We start from the raw sequence: 17,168 nt of genomic DNA, 5'->3' as shown, positions 1-17,168 counted from the left end.
TACACAACAATATTCACACCAAAAAAAACTTCCAAATTTGGAAAACCCAACCCACCTTTCTCCAATCTCTTCACCAAAATTTCTCTCCTAGCCCTCTCCATCTTTGAATTCCATAAAAACACAAACAGAATCCTATTCAAACTCCTCACACACATATACCCTGGTGGAAACACTACTGCTACATACAAAAAAATCGGCAACACCACACTCTTTATAACTAAGATCTTTCCAAAAAACGTAAGGTTTCTCAACCTCCAAAAACACAGCTTCCGCTCAACCTTCTCTTTCGCATCATTCCAACTTTCCTTCCCATCCAACTTCTCTGAAAACTTCACACCCAATATTTTAATAGGCCCATTAACCACATTCACTCCAACATCCCTACTTAAAACACCATTTCCAAATACCTTACACTCACTCTTTTCCCAATTAACCTTAAATGCAGACGCACCACAAAAAAAGGACACTAATAACTTCACCCGCCTCACCGAACATTCTGAATCGCACAATACACACACATCATCCATATAACCACTAACTTTCCACTCTCTACCCCCTCCTCCTGGCACTTGCACGCCCCTAACCACCTTATCTTTCCTCAGCATACACAACAAAGGCTCAATTGCACAAATAAAGGCCACAGGTGACAAAGGACACCCTTGACGAACCCCTGAAAAGACATTCACTCTCCTTCCCACATAACCATTCATCAAAACACAACTGTAAATATCCTTATATAAACTCCTCACTCTCCCAACAAAATCAGCTGGAAAACCCATTCTTAGCAACACACTAAACAAAAACCCATGCGATAATCTATCATACGCCTTCTCAAAATCTAAACTCAACAAAAACGCACTCTTCTTTCGCCCCATACAGTCCCATAGACAATCTCTTAGCATACACACACAATCATGTATACGCCTCCCAGGTACCGCACAACACTGTTCATCCCCAATCACACTCTCTATCACATCACGCATCCTATTCGCCATTAATTTTGCATAGATTTTATAATCACAGTTTAATAACGTTATCGGCCTCCAATTCCTCAAACTCTTCAAATCCCCCTTTTTAGGTATCAACACAACCATTCCCGCACGCATACTCTCAGCCACCTCCATATTTAACCACATATACTTACACACCTCCACAAAGTCATTACCAATCACATCCCACATCACTCGATAAAACTCTACTGGGAGACCATCCTCCCCTGGCGTCTTATTTAGCGCCATACTATTCATCACCTTCCACACCTCATCACTAGTCACCTCACACATCACACTCTCCCTTTCCGTCTCAGACAACTTACTTTCTAACATATTTAACACATCACTCTCCAAACCCTCATCCCTCCACTTCACTGCATACAACTCCTCATAGAACTTAGCCACCTCTTCACACATATCCTCACCACTCACTTCTCTTCCATCCTCCCCATTCAGCACACTCATACTCTGTTTCTTCCCAAACACCTTTTTAAAGAAAAAACGTGAACATTTCTCATCATGTTCCATTTTGTCAATTTTTGCTCTAAAAACTATACTCCTCCCTTTCTCTAACAAAAAGTCATTAATTTCCTTTTTCACCTGTAATATCTCTTCTTCCACTTCCATTCCTCCTTCCCTCAACTTATACAATACACTCAAACGTGCATTCAATTTAACAAAATTCTCTCTTTTAATAGCTGCACACTTATACCCTAAACTTTTAAAGAATATTTTTGTTTGTCTCTTCACCCAATCCCACCAAACACAAACATTCCCAAAACCATTTTTACGCTTACACCACCCTTCATACCGTCTTGCATACTCCTTTCTCACATCTTCACTCTCTAACAACTTCACATTTAACTTCCACAACCCTTTCCCAAACACTCCACCAACCTTTATATCCACCTCACACTTCATACACACATGATCAGAAAACAAAACATTTTCTTGCTTATAATCAACAGCAGTTATATTTTTTGAAATAAAGCAATAATCCAACCTAGATTGCACCCTTCCACTCTCAGAAAAAAAAGTATTCAACACAGGACTCACACTACACACACGCTGCATATCACCCAGATCAAAATCACTCACTAACTCCAACAAAGCCTTCCCTGACACATCCACATTCACTTTCCCCACATCACAATTCATATCCCCCACAACCACTACAGGCATCCTCCCTGGAACAAAAAGCTTAACTTTTTCAAATAAAGCTTTACGCTCATTCTTATCAACCGGCGCATAAATATTAATAACACAAAACTTTACATTCCTATACTCAAAATTAGCCAAAATACACCTCCCTACCTCAATCACCAGATAATCATTCAAAACCACCTCTCTCCCTTTAACCAATATTCCCACCCCATCATTCTTATTACATGCACTCCCTGACCACACAGACGCACCATAAGACCATTCATCCCCTTTCACACCATCCACTACCCCACACTCTTGTAAACAAAAAATAGATGCATTTTGCATAGCTAAAAACTCAAAAATTGCAGCTCTCCTAACTTTACTTTTAAAGACTCTAACATTTTGTGAAATTATGGTAAACCCCATATTTACAAAATCCACACTTCAACTAACTACACAGAAAATAAAAGCCTTTGGCCTAAGCCAAAGCTCACAAGAGAAAAAAACAACACATTTAGTGCAGTATATGGCAACACTATCCAGCATCACCACTATCCTCCTCCACCATCTGAATTGAACAACAAGTGTCTGACCCACTGATCTCACCACCCTCAGTCCTCCTTCTTGCAGGGCCAATCTTTCTCTGAGGAGTACTACTCTCCACCTCCTCATCATCTCCATCATCCTCCCGCCGACTCTTTTTTGCAGCTCTATCGTCATCTGACTCAAACTCCTCAATATGTTCGGGATTAGACAAATGCTCAGGGCTATCCACCTCCGAAATTTGCGCATCGCTCTCCGCGGCGTCCATTGCCTCACTAAAAGTCATTATTTCAGGCAACTGCCCCTGCACTTCCATTTCAGGAAGATGCGCCTCCACCTCTGCAGCTGCCCTCCAAAACTCCTTCTCTTCCCTCCTCCACTCTTTTTCCTTCTTTTTCTTCTTCTTTTCCTCCTTTTTCTCCTCTTTCTCTGCCCTAGAACATGGCCTCAGACTCACACTCTCTGAATCTGGAGGGGGCATGGCTCTACTCGCACTCCGCCTCCTTCTCTCTTCCTCCTCCCTCTCAATCCTTGCAACTTCTTTTACAATTCTTGCCCTTTCCCTCCTGGCCAACTCTTCCTCCATTTGCTCTTTGTCGGACCGCCTAGGTGCACTATTGGGACAGTCTTTATACATATGTGTACTACTCCCACAGACATCACAGGTTTTAGGCGAAGGACATTGGTTAGCAGCATGCCCCTCTTTCCTGCAATTTCGGCAACACTGTCCTTTAGTACACTCTGTCTGTACATGTCCGAAACAAAAACATTTTCTACAGAAACGAGGCTGTCCTGGGTACGTCAAAAAGCCTCTGTGACCTGCCACAGAGAAATTTGCAGGAGGGTGCCTGAAACCACCCACACTATCAGGGTCCCTCTTCAATTTAACACGAAACGTATATTTACAGTTGAAGATGCCCAAGATATTCACCTGCCGTTCTCCTAACTTTACATACTCACAATATTGCGAGAGAAAGCTCTGCAACAAAGCCGGGTCCGTGAAGGGGTTATACACAGTCACAGTTACCTCTTTTTCTTGTAACCCAAACAGTGGTATCCAGCCAACTCCTTCCAGAAGAGGATCCTCAGCATTAGCCCGTAGCCACTCAAACACATTCAGGCAAACGTTTTGGTCCACAAAAGTCACGTCGTAATTACCTTGACGAGGAAATTCGTTGCAACTGAAGATCTCCGTACGCTTTGCTCCAGCCTTTTCCTCGATGAGATCCCGGATGATGAATACCACGTTGTTCTTGGCTCCATTGCTCGGGTCCACGGTCAACCGGATGGTGTTCTTGACAAAATTCATAGCGATGGACTGTCGGTATATTCTACCACAGCAGAAAGAAGAAAACTTCCCACGAGGGACGTCACTCGGACACGGCCTATAGCCGGGGGATCACAACCGGATGCAAGGGGACTAAGCCGACTCCCCAATAGCAGCAGGGGGGTGAAGTCCCACCAGAGGTGAGACGATCCCCCCAGGCCAAGGAGCCGGGTACCCCAAGCACCTCTCAGCCAAGACCAGGGCAATAAACCCTGATCTTAGCCAAAAGGCCGAGAAGCGATAGCCTGAAATGGTTTGCCACTCCAGACGCCCCATGGCCCACAACCAGGACTCACTGTGGAGAGAGCCCAAAAGATGATTGCCCAGGGGAAGACATTTTTTTTCTAAACTCTGGATGCCTTCTCAAATGGCAGTTCTGGTGTGTGTGGGGGTGTGTGGGGGGTGTGTGGGGGTGTGTGGGGGTGTGTTCAATTTGGGCCCAACGCGTTTTTAAAAAATCTGCCTAACTCCGCCTAATCTGCATAGCTCCGCCTGATCTGCATAACTCCGCCCATCTGAACACACCCTCCATCCCTTTGGCGCTCCAGAGTGCAACTATTAGTGCAAGTCTGCAAATTGCCCCTTTAAAAAAAAAAAAAGACAATCCCCCTACCATGTGGTCTGCTGCTGTTCCAGCAGCAGACTGAAGACGGCGCCATTTTTCTCTGCCTTAGATAAGTCCAGAGCCCATTGTGACACGTGAGAGTTCCGGAGTCAATGGCTGAAGGCCCCATTGTGACAGCAGCAGCAGGTGAAGGTTCCGTGCATAGATTCTATCTACTGCAGGCGGGCAGGCAGCAGCAGCGCACCCAGTTGGTCAAAAGCATTAGAATACTACTCACACAGTACAAGACAAAATAGACAAGACTAGCACATTCAAGATCATCACAGACACCATTTTTCCTTCTTTATTGAAATACATATCATACACCACATAATTAAAAGTCAGTGGTCCACAAGAGGGAGCCAATGTTTTACAAAGGAATTTGTGCATGCGGTCACAAATGTAGTATGTATGGCCGAACTACTCGTAGGATACTTCAATTTAAACACTTCATGCTGACAGACAGCAGGCAGGCAGGCAGGCAGGCAGGGGCCTAATTTTGTAGATGGCACAATATATTAGCAACACTGTTACAAAGGCCTCATTCGGGCCTACATCTTAACACACCTGTTGCAACCAGCAAAGATTGCTTGATTGCTTGATTGATTGATTGCATATTGGATGCAATCCAATGCTGAACATGCACAGGTGAAAGCAAGGCACAGGAAATGTTGCAAACGGTCCAGTGAAACTGAGCAAATTGCTACATTTGCCACCTGAAACGTGCTTCTTTGACCCTGAAAAGAATTCTCAGAAAGTGTTAAATGACAACTTGCTGGGCTGATTTCAATTCAATCTGTTTTTGGAAACCGGATCAGAGAAGGGGTGCACTGTTCCCGGAGATACTGCAATAACGGGTCAATGCGTGGAGTGGACAGAGCAAGCTCCATTTCCAGCTCCCTGTTCTAAAAATCCATTTAATATATGGTCCCCAAATAGGGGACGTATCAGATATTAAACTGATAAGAACAGATTTTTTTTTTTTTTTTTTTTTTTTTTTTTTCCTCAGATAAAAGATCCTTATATACAAGCGTAATACTTAATCATTTCACGTATTGTGACTCACAAGGATCAATTAATCATCATGCGGAAAAACCTCAAAAACAAAACCAAAAACTAATAAAACAAGTGAGGGTACTTACATCAGCTGTTGCCATCTTGAAAAAAACCAAAAACGTTCAGCATCTTCTTCTCCCAACCGATCCTTATCCCACAGATAGCACAAAAAAACTCTGGATAAAAAAATCTTTTTAGCTTCTTCAGGAGTAATAATAACAGTCTTAAAAATAAGTAAGTTCCTCACATCCCATAAAACTTCTTTAAAAACCGCACACAGTATCCAAGTTATTCGCTCATTAGAGGGTCCATTAAAATTTCGTCCCAAAAAAGCTTGCTCAAAATCAAAGCCATTAAACCCGCACAGTGTAGAAAAAAAACGCTTTAAAAGCATAAAAATTTCTTTTGCAAAAAAACATTCCCAAAAAACATGGCAAATATCTTCATTTCCTCCACATCCTTCTCTTGGGCACCGCTCCGTCACTTTAATCCCCCTTCCACACAAAAAAGACTTTGTAGGTAAAACACGATGCAATGAGAGCCACACAATGTCCTTTTGCCTATTAGTAACTCCAGGTACACAAAAAAATTCCCATACTTCCAGCGACTGCGCAGAAGTGCAATATGGCACATCACTTAAAACTTCTTTGTCTCTCAAATGCTGCATAATCCTCTTTTTATCAGGCTTGCCTAAAGGGCCCAAATTATTCTGATCATAAAAAGACCTCAAAAACACATAAAATGAAGGTAATATCTGTGACACTGGTCTCCTCAGGTCTTTTTCACACCAGCCCCATTTGACAAACATCCAACCTGCAAAATATCTGCACATGTCAGCTGTCCGGTTATTACACTGTAAAATCTTAAAAACTGTTAAAAAATACTGTAAACGAATAAAAGTCTCAATATTGGGGAAGTCATATCCTCCAAGGCCTTTTTTACTCATGACAACCGTCCTCCTTATCTTCTCCATCTTGGATCCCCAAAAGAAAACAAAAAGCTTCCTTGTCATCCTCCTAATCCACAAAACTCCAGGGGGAAAAATCACTGTGGTGTATAGTAGCAATGGAAGTACAACGGACTTTATTATTAAAATTTTCCCTTTTAAAGACAGTCTCCTCAGCTTCCAAAAATTCAACTTTGTCTCCACTCTTTCATCCAATTTTTTGTAGCTCGCCTTTCCTCTCAGATCCTTCTCAAAAATCATCCCCAATATTTCCACACATTCTGTTTCCCGGATTCCATCCACCACCACATCTTCTTGTCTTCCAAAATTGCATAGCTGGCACTTGTTCCAGTTTATACTCATCCCTGATATACTACAAAAAATTCTAAGGTGCAAGTTATTCCTTCTCAAATCCACTTGAGAACTACAGACAAAGGCCACGTCGTCCATGTAGCCTAAGGACTTCACATTCTTCCCATTTCCACCAGGCACAAAGGCTCCACTCACATGTTTGTCCTTCTGTACATACTTCAGCAGAGGCTCAATCATACAAATAAAAATCAATGGGGAGAGAGGACAACCCTGCCTAACACCCGAATGGATGCCAAACCCAGGGCTCACATGACCATTCACCAGAATCTGACTACTTGCCCCAGTGTACAGTCCTTTAATTACTCTCAATATTTTCTTAGGAACCCCCAGCCTCTCAAGTACTAAAAACATGTAACGATGCGAGATCTTGTCATAGGCCTTCTCAAAGTCCACTGACTCTACAAACAATGCCTGCTTATTTAGATTAGCATAAAAAATCAGATCTCTTAACAAAATTAAATTGTCTGAGATTTTACGTCCAGGAACTGCACAGACCTGATAGTCACCCACCATAAAACCAATTACTTCACTCAACCGTTTAGCAACTATTTTTGCAATTATTTTGTAATCAACATTCAACAAAGAAATCGGCCGCCAATTCTTAATATCTCGTCTATCCCCCTTCTTGTGTATCAGAGTTACCACCCCTTTACACATAGAGGGAGACATGATCCCAGTATCAAAAACATATTGCACAACCCGAAAAAATTCTTTACATAGAATGTGCCAATACGCCATGTAAAACTCGACAGGCAGCCCATCTCCCCCTGGAGTTTTCCCTTTTGCCATACCATCCATCGCACATTTGACTTCCTCCTCCTTAACATCATCAGATAAAAAACCAGCATTGCATTCAGGAATGTCATTACTTAGAACCCTACAATAATCCACCATCTCTTCTTGTGTGGCTCTACTATCATTATTGAAAAGATTTTTAAAAAACTCACAGATCTGTTCCATCATTTCAGTACCCTCCACCTCACTCCCATCAGGCGTTAAAACAGATTTAAAAAACCTTTTGAAGAAAAAACTTTTTTAAAAAAATACCGTGTGCATTTTTCATCTTCCTCCATATGCTTAATTTTAGCATTATACACAATAGCTCTGCCCTTCTCCAATAATGACTTCCTATGTTCCTCTTTCAGCCTACATATTTCCTCCTCCACCTCCATCCCTGCTTTCTTAAATTTATACAATACATTCAACCTACTCAACATCTTGGCTTCTCTTTCCTTCCTATCACGCACTTTCTGATAGCAAATATGCTTAAAAAAACCAGCAAACCTTTCCTTTGCCCAGTCCCACCACTCCAGAATATTCTTAAAGCCATTTTGTTTTGCCACACAATCTCCAAACAATTTTTTAAAGCCCTCAGTCACTTCCTCATCCTCCAGTAAGCTTATATTTAGCTTCCATACTCCTCTACCAAAACTCACTGAATCCGTGACGCTCACCTCTGTTATGACCATCTTATGATCAGAAAAACTTCTCCTCACATGTTCACACTGGACCACCTTCATTCCCTCGGACACAAAAACATAATCCAAACGGGACTGCCACCGCCCACTATCCGCTACATATGTGAAACGTTCATCAGCGTTCACCATAAGTCCCGCGTCAGTAAAATGCAAATCCTTCACAATCTCATTTATCATATTGGAAGTGACATCCAACTTTACGTCTGAAGAGCTCTCACGATCCTTGACATTCCTAATACAGTTAAAATCCCCGGCCACCACTGTAAAATCTCGCCCCGGCATTAAAAACTTAAGAGTTTCTAAAAAGGTTACACGTGCCCGCCTCTCACTTGGAGCATACACATTAAAAACTCTTATCCTGTGTCCCAGGAACTCCAGGACTAAAACCATGCATCTGCCAGGAACTAAAACTTTACACTCTATGACATTAAAATAACTATTTTTAAGTAAAATTCCAATCCCCTCATTCTTATTATCAGTGCAAACAGACCAAAAGGCTTTTCCCACTGCCCACTCCTCCTCACAAGGTGCTGACTTTATTGCACATTCCTGCAAACAAATGACATCAGCCTTCACAGACCTCAGCTCATCCAATACTGCTGCTCTTCTTACTACTGACCCAATTCCTCTCACATTACATGATGCAACTATTACACTCATCAGCACAAAAAGGTGCAGTACACTTAGACACGCCATCATAATAACCTATGATTGTCCTTGACTACCCAGCACCTTTCTCTGCAATACCAAACCAACGTCAGGCGATTCTGCACCAGAATCCCTGTTAACATGCAAATCAGCAGGTGTCCCAGAATTCCCCAGGGCACCTACATCTCCCTCTTCCCATTTGCATTTTTTACTGGAGGAAGACTCCACATCATCCCACTCAGACACTTCTTCCATATCTGAACACTCCTCACTAGAATCTCCTCTTTGTCCAGGTGTAATTGTGTGGTCATCATCTGAATCTTCCTCCCCCTGGCATTCCATCTCATCTGCATTAGAAACAGGGTCAGGACAATCACCCCCATCATTGAAGCTATTCAAAACTTCCCCAAATATTGTCTCAGTCACACTATCACTCCCAACCTTCTGAGAAGCCACCGAAGACCCTTTTCGTGCTCCACCCTGACTCCTTCTTGACTTTTTATTCCCCACCACCTGCCAGTCTTCCTCTTTAGCCTTACTACCACTCCCATCCTCCTCCAAACCTTTCACCACATTCTCAACAATCACACTGGGAGTCAGAGTCTGAGTTTTAACCCCCTCAGCTTTGTTAACCTCACTCCCGCCTGGTTTCCCCTCAGACTTATTCATACTGCCCCTATAAACCCCTTTTGCACGTGTAAACTCCCGACCAACTCCCACCACATCAGCAAAGGATCTGTCCGTCTTCCAGAGCACACATTTCTTGGCAAAGTGGCCCTCCCTTCCACATAAATCACAAACCTTCTTTGCAGCACATTCATTCACTTTATGTCCTGTCCTACCACAATTTTTACACACCTCCCCCTCCTGAGGACAACAACTCCGCTCATGTCCATACTTGTTACAGTTCCTGCAAAATTCAAGCTGCCCCTCATAAAAACAAAAACCTCTCTCCCCACCAATTGAGAAAAAAGCAGGAATTGACTTTACTCCTTCCGCCATATTGCTTCCAATCTTAAAACGCACCAAAAATTTTCTCTTTCCATTTAGATATCCATACTTGTTAACCATTCTGTACAAAAATCTTACTTCTTCACAGTATCTGTCCAGAAAAGTACGCACCGTACTATCCGACACTTTGGGGTTATACATGTGTACAATAACCACTTTAAAATTTCTCATAAACAGTGGGTCCACATCAATCTTCTCCAAAATCGGCTTACTCTTCTCTCTTTTCCATTCTTCCAAAGTCATATAAAACTCCTGGCACAGACCCTCAGAAGAAAAGGTAACATCATAAATTCCCTTCCTTGGAAACTCTTGTAGCGCTAATACATTTTTTACCTGTGCACAAGGTAGAGGCTTCAGTAACTCCATCACGATGTCATCCAATCCAATCTTCTCCAGAAACTCCTTCTTCACGACCAACCGAACCGTGTCCTCGACACCACGAGACACTGATGAATCCATGGTAGCAGGTTCTCCAATAACGGCCAACCCACGATCGCAACCCAAATCACGACCCGGGGCCCCCTTACAGGGACCCCGATCACAACCCCCTCAACCAGACCAGCAAAGGTTTCCCAAAGCTGATCTTAGCCAAAAGGCCGAGAAGCGATAGCCTGAAATGGTTTGCCACTCCAGACGCCCCATGGCCCACAACCAGGACTCACTGTGGAGAGAGCCCAAAAGATGATTGCCCAGGGGAAGACATTTTTTTTCTAAACTCTGGATGCCTTCTCAAATGGCAGTTCTGGTGTGTGTGGGGGTGTGTGGGGGGTGTGTGGGGGTGTGTGGGGGTGTGTTCAATTTGGGCCCAACGCGTTTTTAAAAAATCTGCCTAACTCCGCCTAATCTGCATAGCTCCGCCTGATCTGCATAACTCCGCCCATCTGAACACACCCTCCATCCCTTTGGCGCTCCAGAGTGCAACTATTAGTGCAAGTCTGCAAATTGCCCCTTTAAAAAAAAAAAAAGACAATCCCCCTACCATGTGGTCTGCTGCTGTTCCAGCAGCAGACTGAAGACGGCGCCATTTTTCTCTGCCTTAGATAAGTCCAGAGCCCATTGTGACACGTGAGAGTTCCGGAGTCAATGGCTGAAGGCCCCATTGTGACAGCAGCAGCAGGTGAAGGTTCCGTGCATAGATTCTATCTACTGCAGGCGGGCAGGCAGCAGCAGCGCACCCAGTTGGTCAAAAGCATTAGAATACTACTCACACAGTACAAGACAAAATAGACAAGACTAGCACATTCAAGATCATCACAGACACCATTTTTCCTTCTTTATTGAAATACATATCATACACCACATAATTAAAAGTCAGTGGTCCACAAGAGGGAGCCAATGTTTTACAAAGGAATTTGTGCATGCGGTCACAAATGTAGTATGTATGGCCGAACTACTCGTAGGATACTTCAATTTAAACACTTCATGCTGACAGACAGCAGGCAGGCAGGCAGGCAGGCAGGGGCCTAATTTTGTAGATGGCACAATATATTAGCAACACTGTTACAAAGGCCTCATTCGGGCCTACATCTTAACACACCTGTTGCAACCAGCAAAGATTGCTTGATTGCTTGATTGATTGATTGCATATTGGATGCAATCCAATGCTGAACATGCACAGGTGAAAGCAAGGCACAGGAAATGTTGCAAACGGTCCAGTGAAACTGAGCAAATTGCTACATTTGCCACCTGAAACGTGCTTCTTTGACCCTGAAAAGAATTCTCAGAAAGTGTTAAATGACAACTTGCTGGGCTGATTTCAATTCAATCTGTTTTTGGAAACCGGATCAGAGAAGGGGTGCACTGTTCCCGGAGATACTGCAATAACGGGTCAATGCGTGGAGTGGACAGAGCAAGCTCCATTTCCAGCTCCCTGTTCTAAAAATCCATTTAATATATGGTCCCCAAATAGGGGACGTATCAGATATTAAACTGATAAGAACAGATTTTTTTTTTTTTTTTTTTTTTTTTTCTCCCTCAGATGGGGAATTTCACGGTCTAGAAATCCAAAACCGAAGAAACATACCCAAACAGCTGTGTCAAAATTGAAACACAAAAAGCCGTTCCCATCATCATCGGAAAAATCTTTCTTTTTTCAAAATACATATTTACATAACAAAAGAACAAATCAAGAAGTATTAACAAAATATCTCCACTTTTTAACCTTCCAAATTCCTTCCGCATCCACCTCCCCCTTCCTTTTCTTATCCCACAAAAAACAAACATATATCTTCCCCAAAATCACCTTCACGGTATTTCTAACCTCAATATTCTTCCTCTTGAACACATGCACATTTCTCACATCCCATAACACTTCCTTTATACATGCAAGCATTAACCACAACACTCTCTCCTTCACTCCATCACACAACCCTAAACCAAACATGAACAACTCAAAGGATAAAAAATTCACACCACACAGTTCTTTGCACAAAGGACCCATTCTTCCAATCACATCTCTAGCGTACTGACAATTCCAAAACACATGTATTACACTTTCACACCCACCACAACCTTCTCTCGGACACCTCTCACTCCTCACTAAACCCCTATTTCTCTGAAACTCTCTTACTGGTAACACTCCATGCAATGACTGCCACACAATCTCACTCTGTCTGTTTGTCATACCATCCATCCGTACTTTCTTCCACACCTTTTGTACATCAGCTCCTCTAACCATATTGATATCACACTCTATCTCTCTACACTCAATCATTCTATACACAGCCTTCTTCTTTTCCACTAGTCTTACATCCACATCACACAACTCATACTTCACCAAAAACTTATAAACCCACACATACCATACAGGAACCTCAAAAGCAACCGGACACCTCAAATCCCTTTCTCTCCATTTCAACTTAAACAGATACGCTCCAAATAAATACCTACACATAGATGAAAATTTCCCATCCGCCCTTATCACTTTCAGCACATACACAACAATATTCACACCAAAAAAAACTTCCAAATTTGGAAAACCCAACCCACCTTTCTCCAATCTCTTCACCAAAATTTCTCTCCTAGCCCTCTCCATCTTTGAATTCCATAAAAACACAAACAGAATCCTATTCAAACTCCTCACACACATATACCCTGGTGGAAACACTACTGCTACATACAAAAAAATCGGCAACACCACACTCTTTATAACCAAGATCTTTCCAAAAAACGTAAGGTTTCTCAACCTCCAAAAACACAGCTTCCGCTCAACCTTCTCTTTCGCATCATTCCAACTTTCCTTCCCATCCAACTTCTCTGAAAACTTCACACCCAATATTTTAATAGGCCCATTAACCACATTCACTCCAACATCCCTACTTAAAACACCATTTCCAAATACCTTACACTCACTCTTTTCCCAATTAACCTTAAATGCAGACGCACCACAAAAAAAGGACACTAATAACTTCACCCGCCTCACCGAACATTCTGAATCGCACAATACACACACATCATCCATATAACCACTAACTTTCCACTCTCTACCCCCTCCTCCTGGCACTTGCACGCCCCTAACCACCTTATCTTTCCTCAGCATACACAACAAAGGCTCAATTGCACAAATAAAGGCCACAGGTGACAAAGGACACCCTTGACGAACCCCTGAAAAGACATTCACTCTCCTTCCCACATAACCATTCATCAAAACACAACTGTAAATATCCTTATATAAACTCCTCACTCTCCCAACAAAATCAGCTGGAAAACCCATTCTTAGCAACACACTAAACAAAAACCCATGCGATAATCTATCATACGCCTTCTCAAAATCTAAACTCAACAAAAACGCACTCTTCTTTCGCCCCATACAGTCCCATAGACAATCTCTTAGCATACACACACAATCATGTATACGCCTCCCAGGTACCGCACAACACTGTTCATCCCCAATCACACTCTCTATCACATCACGCATCCTATTCGCCATTAATTTTGCATAGATTTTATAATCACAGTTTAATAACGTTATCGGCCTCCAATTCCTCAAACTCTTCAAATCCCCCTTTTTAGGTATCAACACAACCATTCCCGCACGCATACTCTCAGCCACCTCCATATTTAACCACATATACTTACACACCTCCACAAAGTCATTACCAATCACATCCCACATCACTCGATAAAACTCTACTGGGAGACCATCCTCCCCTGGCGTCTTATTTAGCGCCATACTATTCATCACCTTCCACACCTCATCACTAGTCACCTCACACATCACACTCTCCCTTTCCGTCTCAGACAACTTACTTTCTAACATATTTAACACATCACTCTCCAAACCCTCATCCCTCCACTTCACTGCATACAACTCCTCATAGAACTTAGCCACCTCTTCACACATATCCTCACCACTCACTTCTCTTCCATCCTCCCCATTCAGCACACTCATACTCTGTTTCTTCCCAAACACCTTTTTAAAGAAAAAACGTGAACATTTCTCATCATGTTCCATTTTGTCAATTTTTGCTCTAAAAACTATACTCCTCCCTTTCTCTAACAAAAAGTCATTAATATCCTTTTTCACCTGTAATATCTCTTCTTCCACTTCCATTCCTCCTTCCCTCAACTTATACAATACACTCAAACGTGCATTCAATTTAACAAAATTCTCTCTTTTAATAGCTGCACACTTATACCCTAAACTTTTAAAGAATATTTTTGTTTGTCTCTTCACCCAATCCCACCAAACACAAACATTCCCAAAACCATTTTTACGCTTACACCACCCTTCATACCGTCTTGCATACTCCTTTCTCACATCTTCACTCTCTAACAACTTCACATTTAACTTCCACAACCCTTTCCCAAACACTCCACCAACCTTTATATCCACCTCACACTTCATACACACATGATCAGAAAACAAAACATTTTCTTGCTTATAATCAACAGCAGTTATATTTTTTGAAATAAAGCAATAATCCAACCTAGATTGCACCCTTCCACTCTCAGAAAAAAAAGTATTCAACACAGGACTCACACTACACACACGCTGCATATCACCCAGATCAAAATCACTCACTAACTCCAACAAAGCCTTCCCTGACACATCCACATTCACTTTCCCCACATCACAATTCATATCCCCCACAACCACTACAGGCATCCTCCCTGGAACAAAAAGCTTAACTTTTTCAAATAAAGCTTTACGCTCATTCTTATCAACCGGCGCATAAATATTAATAACACAAAACTTTACATTCCTATACTCAAAATTAGCCAAAATACACCTCCCTACCTCAATCACCAGATAATCATTCAAAACCACCTCTCTCCCTTTAACCAATATTCCCACCCCATCATTCTTATTACATGCACTCCCTGACCACACAGACGCACCATAAGACCATTCATCCCCTTTCACACCATCCACTACCCCACACTCTTGTAAACAAAAAATAGATGCATTTTGCATAGCTAAAAACTCAAAAATTGCAGCTCTCCTAACTTTACTTTTAAAGACTCTAACATTTTGTGAAATTATGGTAAACCCCATATTTACAAAATCCACACTTCAACTAACTACACAGAAAATAAAAGCCTTTGGCCTAAACCAAAGCTCACAAGAGAAAAAAACAACACATTTAGTGCAGTATATGGTAACACTATCCAGCATCACCACTATCCTCCTCCACCATCTGAATTGAACAACAAGTGTCTGACCCACTGATCTCACCACCCTCAGTCCTCCTTCTTGCAGGGCCAATCTTTCTCTGAGGAGTACTACTCTCCACCTCCTCATCATCTCCATCATCCTCCCGCCGACTCTTTTTTGCAGCTCTATCGTCATCTGACTCAAACTCCTCAATATGTTCGGGATTAGACAAATGCTCAGGGCTATCCACCTCCGAAATTTGCGCATCGCTCTCCGCGGCGTCCATTGCCTCACTAAAAGTCATTATTTCAGGCAACTGCCCCTGCACTTCCATTTCAGGAAGATGCGCCTCCACCTCTGCAGCTGCCCTCCAAAACTCCTTCTCTTCCCTCCTCCACTCTTTTTCCTTCTTTTTCTTCTTCTTTTCCTCCTTTTTCTCCTCTTTCTCTGCCCTAGAACATGGCCTCAGACTCACACTCTCTGAATCTGGAGGGGGCATGGCTCTACTCGCACTCCGCCTCCTTCTCTCTTCCTCCTCCCTCTCAATCCTTGCAACTTCTTTTACAATTCTTGCCCTTTCCCTCCTGGCCAACTCTTCCTCCATTTGCTCTTTGTCGGACCGCCTAGGTGCACTATTGGGACAGTCTTTATACATATGTGCACTACTCCCACAGACATCACAGGTTTTAGGCGAAGGACATTGGTTAGCAGCATGCCCCTCTTTCCTGCAATTTCGGCAACACTGTCCTTTAGTACACTCTGTCTGTACATGTCCGAAACAAAAACATTTTCTACAGAAACGAGGCTGTCCTGGGTATGTCAAAAAGCCTCTGTGACCTGCCACAGAGAAATTTGCAGGAGGGTGCCTGAAACCACCCACACTATCAGGGTCCCTCTTCAATTTAACACGAAACGTATATTTACAGTTGAAGATGCCCAAGATATTCACCTGCCGTTCTCCTAACTTTACATACTCACAATATTGCGAGAGAAAGCTCTGCAACAAAGCCGGGTCCGTGAAGGGGTTATACACAGTCACAGTTACCTCTTTTTCTTGTAACCCAAACAGTGGTATCCAGCCAACTCCTTCCAGAAGAGGATCCTCAGCATTAGCCCGTAGCCACTCAAACACATTCAGGCAAACGTTTTGGTCCACAAAAGTCACGTCGTAATTACCTTGACGAGGAAATTCGTTGCAACTGAAGATCTCCGTACGCTTTGCTCCAGCCTTTTCCTCGATGAGATCCCGGATGATGAATACCACGTTGTTCTTGGCTCCATTGCTCGGGTCCACGGTCAACCGGATGGTGTTCTTGACAAAATTCATAGCGATGGACTGTCGGTATATTCTACCACAGCAGAAAGAAGAAAACTTCCCACGAGGGACGTCACTCGGACACGGCCTATAGCCGGGGGATCACAACCGGATGCAAGGGGACTAAGCCGACT

At 42.7% G+C, this 17,168-nt stretch overlaps 1 non-coding gene and 1 pseudogene across 1 annotated transcript; both read right to left on the bottom strand.

Annotated features, from left to right (window-relative positions):
- Positions 1 to 5,432: 5,432 nt before the first annotated feature.
- Positions 5,433 to 5,630, bottom strand: LOC138668073 (U2 spliceosomal RNA). Its single transcript, XR_011319068.1, has one exon. It is a non-coding gene; the product is annotated as a U2 spliceosomal RNA (small nuclear RNA).
- A 6,283-nt stretch (positions 5,631 to 11,913) lies between these two features.
- On the bottom strand, positions 11,914 to 12,137 carry LOC138668142 (U2 spliceosomal RNA; annotated as a pseudogene).
- Positions 12,138 to 17,168: the final 5,031 nt, after the last annotated feature.

This window comes from Ranitomeya imitator, chromosome 2 (genome assembly GCF_032444005.1).
Source record: "Ranitomeya imitator isolate aRanImi1 chromosome 2, aRanImi1.pri, whole genome shotgun sequence".
Taxonomy (NCBI): Eukaryota; Metazoa; Chordata; class Amphibia; order Anura; family Dendrobatidae; genus Ranitomeya; species Ranitomeya imitator.
This window is presented reverse-complemented; position numbering and strand designations above follow the sequence as displayed.